A 6,266-nucleotide genomic window follows, 5' to 3' on the forward strand; every position below is an offset into this window, starting at 1 on the left:
GTTGAGAAATCAGAGAGAGGAGCTGAGGGAAGTTGTAGGGGGGAGGGGGGAAATGGGGGGGAAATAATGGAGATTATTTGTTTGGATAATTTGTTATGTGAAAACTGTTAATAATTTTTTATTAAAAAAAACACCACAAAGTTTACAAAAAAAAAATAGAATGGGAGAAATGTACATAAAAGGCATATATGGGGGGAACATACACAAATTCATTATATTGGGGAGAATTGTTTGCAGAAGTGTGTATATTAGTCAAAACTGATGGGGTTTTTTTAATTCTCATGCAAATTCATCAACATTTGAGCAAAAATTTCTCCTAATAATCCTAATAAAATACATTTCCCCTAATAGGCACATTTTTTCCTAATATTTATATCTTCCCTAATGCCATGCATTTTTGCATCGTTACTAATATATGCATTTTTATGCACAATTTATTTCAGTCCATGCATTTTTGTACACGCTACTTGACCAGAGAATTGCACTGCAAAATTCAGAGGAGTGCAAATGTCAAAGGATGGCTGCACTTTGGTTCTCTTCTGTTGCTTTGGAAAGCGCAAATAAGTTTGCCTTTAAATGCGAACTGTGCCGAAATTCTCTCTGGTCTCTTATTCCCCACCAACTTTCTTCAAAAGCACGCTTCCTCCAAGCACAGAAGTGGCAGCTTATAGCCACCATGACTAGTAGCCATTTTTAGCCTCATCCTCTTTTGTTGGCGGCCATCTCCGCAAGTCATGGAAGCGGATTCTGTAGTTTTATAACTATGGTTCTAACGGGGATACAGAGAGCCTTCATCAAGGTGTATCAGTGGAAGGGGCGACACTTGCGAGTTATCTTTCCCAGTGCCTTTTTTCCTTAAAAAAAATGTTTAGGGATACTTCCATTTTCCTAGTAAAGGTAAAGGTACCCCTGCCCGTACGGGCCAGTCTTGACAGACTCTAGGGTTGTGTGCTCATCTCACTCTAGAGGCCGGGAGCCAGTGCTGTCTGCAGACATTTCCAGGTCACGTGGCCAGCGTGACGAAGCTGCTCTGGCAAACCGGCACCAGAGCAGCACACGGAACACCGTTTACCTTCCCGCTATAAAGCGGTACCTATTTATCTACTTGCACTTAGGGGTGCTTTCGAACTGCTAGGTGGGCAGGAGCTAGGACCGAACGACGGGAGCTCACCCCGCCGCGGGGATTCGAACCGCCAACCATGCGATCGGCAAGTCCTAGGCGCTGAGGTTTTACCCACAGCGCCACCCGCGTCCCACTTCATTTTCCTACTCATATTGAAATACTGCCCCTCAACGAGGCCAAACTTAGATCCACAAAATGTTTAGGGGTATGTGTACCCCTGCGTACCCCCATAAAAAAGGCACTGGTCTTTCCTATGAGCACTGGGGTTCTGCAGCAAGCACACCCGTCTTTCACTTCTGGGAGCGTGCTTCTTCCTTGCACATTCTGGTTTTCTGCTTCAGCTGCTTCTGAGATTTAGGTCACCTTAATGACACGCATCGGGCGGCCGAGCGTCCAGAAGACATAAAACCAAACACCCATCTTTCTGTTCCGACTTGTACTGCTGCTTGTTGTGACATGAATAATTAAGGCCTTCTTCCGCCCGCCCTGCCCTGAAAGGTGTTTCATGGGAAATATCCCTTAGCATCTTTGATTTCATGTGAGAAGCATCAGCAAGCGAGAGGGAGAACTTCAGTGCAAAGAAGCAGCAGCAGCCTTGCTCTACGATTCAGCTGGGCAGCTGTTGACTACGCAGTGTGTTTTTTGGCGAGGGTGGGAAGGGAGATGCATCCTTTAGGCTGCGAAACTGTCATCTGCGGGGGTGCGCCGGATTTCTTTTCTCCATTTTAGCTTTGCACGTAGCCACTCTAAACCTAGTTTACCTACAAAATGCAGAATGGACTGTACCACTTCAGACAGTTGTTAGGGGATGGCTTTTGTGAAAGTTCTCCTTTGTCAAAAAAAACTCCTTGCAAACAGAAAACCAGCACAGCAGGGAAAGAACTGGGGCTGGAGCCTTTCTCCTTGATGTGCTAGCTTTCTGCTTGCGGTGCTAGCTTTCTACTTGTGGGGATTTATTAACTTTATTTTACACAGGAGCATGTACAACTGAAGTCCACCACAGTAATTCTACCACGTCATTCCTATCTCATTCTTTCATCTGTGTAGACCAGGTCTTATACCTAAGCAGGGAGTAAGAGGAGAGAGTTTCATGCACTGCAAAATCCTCCCCCCCCCAGTCTTAGTACATCCACCACCCACAGTTCAACCTGCAACTTCCTATTTTCTAATCCCATGCAAAGGTAAGGTATAAGGCTTCCTGCCTCTTCAGGTATCCATTAATTTGTTTAACTGGGGGGTGGGGGGAGCAGGTTACACAACTTCACATAGTGTATGTTCAATCTATAACATTTTTAACCGAATCTAAATACTTGGTTTTTGTTTGTTTATGAAGTGTTTTCGAATCACTTTGGATTATGTGGGTGCTATGGTGTGTCACCCAGTTAAAGAAATCTTAGCCAACTAATTGTGTGGCGTTCGCTTCGTTTTAATTAAATTTATTTGCATATGAATAAAAATAACAGTCATGAGGAAAGTTGTGCCTCATCCTGGAGAGGTTGGCAACACGAGAAACAGGCCCTTTGTGTGGTGCCTCCTCGACTGTGGAATGCTCTCCCCAGAAAGGCTCACCTGGCACCATCACTACATGTCTTTAGGCGCCAGGGAAAAACATTCCTCTTTACCCAGGGCTTTAGCCATTTAAGAAATCTATGGCCTGCTAGAGCTAGGGGGACCAGGAGGCTGTTATTATGATCATTTTATTAGTATGCTGTTATTGTGCTTTTTATTATAGATGTTCCATAAAATGCGCTCTTAATGTTGTGGATCACTCTGGGATCTTTTGATGCAGTGCGGTATACAAATACCATTCCCAGTGTGTGGGGTGAGAGCTGTGGTCATTCAAGGAGCACTCTCTGCATGCCCAGAGGCGACCTCTTTATTACTTCTTCACCTATAATCCTCTCCCCCCCTTTCACTTTCCTCACAGGGGTGGTTCCACATTTCACATTGAGGTTGAATCCTGACAAGACAGAAGTACTGTTCTTGGGGGACAGGAGGCGGGCAGGTGTGGAGGATTCCCTGGTCCTGAATGGAGTAACTGTGCCCCTGAAGGACCAGGTGCGCAGCCTGGGAGTCATTTTGGACTCACAGCTGTCCATGGAGGCACAGGTCAAATCTGTGTCCAGGGCAGCTGTGTACCAGCTCCATCTGGTACGTAGGCTGAGACCCTTTCTGCCTGCGGACTGTCTCGCCAGAGTGGTGCATGCTCTGGTTATCTCCCGCTTGGACTACTGCAATGCGCTCTATGTGGGGCTACCTTTGAAGGTGACTCGGAAACTACAACTAATCCAGAATGTGGCAGCTAGACTGGTGACTGAGAGCGGCCGCCGAGACCATAAAACACCAGTCTTGAAAGACCTACATTGGCTCCCAGTATGTTTCCAAGCACAATTCAAAGTGTTGGTGCTGACCTTTAAAGCCCTAAACGGCCTCGGTCCAGTATACCTGAAGGAGTGTCCCCACCCCCATCATTCTGCCCGGACGCTGAGGTCCAGCGCCGAGGGCCTTCTGGCGGTTCCCTCATTGCGAGAAGCAAAGCTACAGGGAACCAGACAGAGGGCCTTCTCGGTAGTGGCGCCCACCCTGTGGAACGCCCTTCCAGCAGATGTCAAAGCGATAAACAACTACCTGACATTCAGAAGACATCTTAAGGCAGCCCTGTTCAGGGTAGTTTTTAACATGTGATATTTTACTGTATTTTTGGTTTTTATGGAAGCCACCCAGAGTGGCTGGGGAGGCCCAGCCAGATGGGCGGGGTATAAATAATAAATTATTATTATTATTATTATTATTATTATTATTATTATTATTATTTCTTCTCAGGTTCCGAGCTCCAGCCGTGGAACCAGGTTCTGGTGCCTCACCTTCAGCCAGTGTGACACCTCAGCTTGCAAATAAGCCCTGTTCACTCAGCACTTTTGGCAGTCACCAAGGAGGAAGAAAACCACGATGCAACGCTGCATCATGGGAATTGGTTCGCAGGCGCCAAAGCGCTTCTGTCAGCCATGCAGGCCTGAGGCCTCCGCAGGAGAGAGAAGACCTAGCAGTTTTCTGACTCAACTGAGGAAGGCAACCAACCGTGTCAGGGAAGCCAGTGCTCTATAAATGGTCAACTGAAACCCCCAGAGCATTGAGGCAGCCCCCCCAGAGGGGATGGAAACTCCTGCGGCTGAAATTCACCCAGTCAAGCAGGCAGCAAAGAAAAAAGCCAGTCAGAAATATGATGTGATTCCGGCTTCCAAAGTCACTTACAAGAAGTGGGCCTCGTTCCTGCTTACAGGGCAGAGCGGGAAAACCTAGAGAAAAAGCCGCGTTGCAAAGAACTGCTTGTTTGTTATCATATGTGCCAACTGCGTGGGGCAGCCCGTTTCCTCTCTGGGAAACAAAGGGGACAAACTAGCTGCGACGTTCGTCATGTTGTTTGTGTCGCTATTTCCCCCCTCGCTTTTTTAAATGTTATTTTACAAAAAGATGCTGCGCTGTAGAGGACTCCAAGCAGGACCATGTTGGTGAGGAGGGGAGGGTTAAGTCACCCCTCCGTGACATGTCCCAGTCTGGCTTGACCCTCTCCCTACACACCAGCAGTGCAATATGCCAAATTTAGTTTGGGTCTCATACAGTGGACACTCAGGTTGTGAACGTGATCCGTGCGGGATGCAGGTTCGCAACCCGCAGCGTTCACAACTCGCAGTGGAGCGTCTGCGCATGCACAAGTTGCGATTTGGTGCTTTGGGGCATGTGCAAAGCGTAATTTAGCGCTTCTGCGCATGCGCAACTGCCGAAACCCGGAAGTAACCAGTTCTGATACTTCCGGGTTTTAACTGTCTGTAACCTGAAAATACGCAACTTGAAGCATCTGTAAGCCGAGATATGATTGTATTGCCCTTACTGTCTTCTCTGGAAGGGGGAATTTCAGACCTGAACGCCAAATGTGAACCTCCTGGCCTTTCTATTTGGTCCTATGGATTTCCCCAGCTGTGCCTGTTTACCAGGCCTGCTTCCCACTTCCACAGAGTGGTTTTTATTGTGGTTGAAGTTCTGGCGGGAGTGTGTCCTTGCACTCTGATCATGCCTCTTGCTTGCATAGACGCAGGACGAAGAGGGGTGTGTGTAGTGTCTATAGAAACTGGCCCAGAGGTGAGATTTGCAGTCACTGTTCCATTTTGGCCCAACTGTTCTGTCAATTTGTTCCAACTACACTACACACAAGAATACATGTCCGAGGAGTGAATTGCGTTTGGCTGCAATCTTCATTGGAACTGGTGGGATTTACTTCTGAGTAGACATGTTTTGGTATCGCACAGTTAGTCTCAAACACACGCACAGGATAGTTCCATTGTGGCACTTTAAAAACTAGCAGGTGTTAGGGCCAGAGTCAGACACACGAAAGAAGCAGAGTTCGCTTGTCAGTGAAGTTAACTCTTTATTCAAAGAAATGGCATACTGTACAAGACCTTACTTGGAAAATCAATACAACCCAGGTGGTTAGGAAAGCCCAACAGAGACTCCATCTCTTCAGAGTCTTGCGAAAGAACGATGTCAATCAACATTTGATTATCTCCTTCTACTGGTCCACAATAGAAGGTGTCCTTTCCTACTGCATCACAGTGTGGTACGCTGGTTTGACATCATCTGATAGGAAGTGCCTACAGAGGGTTCTGAATACAGCACCAGATATTATGGGCTGTCCCGTGAATCCGCTGGATGAAATAGCGGAAGAACGTTGCCTCAGGAGAGTGAGGAAAATTCTCAGGGATGATGCACACCCTGGCCGGCACTTTCTGGATCTCCTGCCCTTGGGCAGAAGATATAGAAGCATGATTAGTCATGCCAACAGGGTAAAGAACAGCTTCTATCCATGGGCTGTTAGGCTGCTGAATGAAAAGATAACAACAGGGCAACTGACTTTCGGGTTTGGTGGGTGTGCGTCAGTAAATGAGGGGAATTAAGACTAAGAGAGCTGAGTGGGGGGTGCTTGTGTAATCTCATTGTATACAAGTTGTACAAGTGGCAATAAAGTATTTCGATTTCAGTACAACTCAGCAACCCTTCCTAGCAGCTCCTGCCCCTATGGACTGAGGTTCTCTGCTTCCCACCCTCCCTAACCCTCCTCTCCCAGATGTTTCCTAAGCAGTCTCACATT

Source organism: Podarcis melisellensis (assembly GCF_964234715.1).
Source record: "Podarcis melisellensis genome assembly, chromosome: 14".
In the NCBI taxonomy this organism is placed as follows: Eukaryota; Metazoa; Chordata; class Lepidosauria; order Squamata; family Lacertidae; genus Podarcis; species Podarcis melisellensis.